Source organism: Penaeus monodon, chromosome 21, assembly GCF_015228065.2.
Source record: "Penaeus monodon isolate SGIC_2016 chromosome 21, NSTDA_Pmon_1, whole genome shotgun sequence".
NCBI classification, from domain to species: domain Eukaryota; kingdom Metazoa; phylum Arthropoda; class Malacostraca; order Decapoda; family Penaeidae; genus Penaeus; species Penaeus monodon.
In genome coordinates this window covers 4133283-4133655 of record NC_051406.1, presented here as the reverse complement: position 1 = coordinate 4133655, position 373 = coordinate 4133283, and the positions used below count along the sequence as shown (strand labels likewise).

General features: G+C 46.9%; 1 long non-coding RNA gene across 1 annotated transcript in view; it reads left to right on the top strand.

The window, feature by feature from the left end:
* The first annotated feature begins 276 nt into the window (after window positions 1–276).
* The window catches only part of LOC119586127, a 579-nt gene continuing 482 nt past the window's right edge, over window positions 277–373 (top strand). Inside the window, exon 1 of the long non-coding RNA XR_005229933.1 lies at window positions 277–370. This is a non-coding gene — a long non-coding RNA (uncharacterized LOC119586127). The remainder of the gene's footprint in view (window positions 371–373) is intronic.

The window sequence follows — 373 nt, the reverse complement described above, 5'->3', positions numbered from 1 at the left end:
TGAACAATGCTGATGTCTCTCCGTATAGGATGGCATTTGTATTTTTTTTTCTGATTTTGCAGGAAATATAAATACACACGTAAACACATACAGCCAAACAACACCAAGCACAAACACACACACACAAACACACCCAATAAACACTCTTCCCACCAAACAACAACAACAAATGCACGTTCACGCACAAAAACACGCAAGGAACGTGGGAGGAGACAGTGCCACAGAAAACGGGAAGATGCTACACACACAATCTTCGGCAGTCGCGCTCTGTCCTCCGTCAAGGAAGGGTGTTGCTGGCATCGCTCAGTGCCGCGGCTCTCACGCTTATACCTGTGCCACTGTTGAACCGCGTCTTGCTATTCATTCAGCTGTG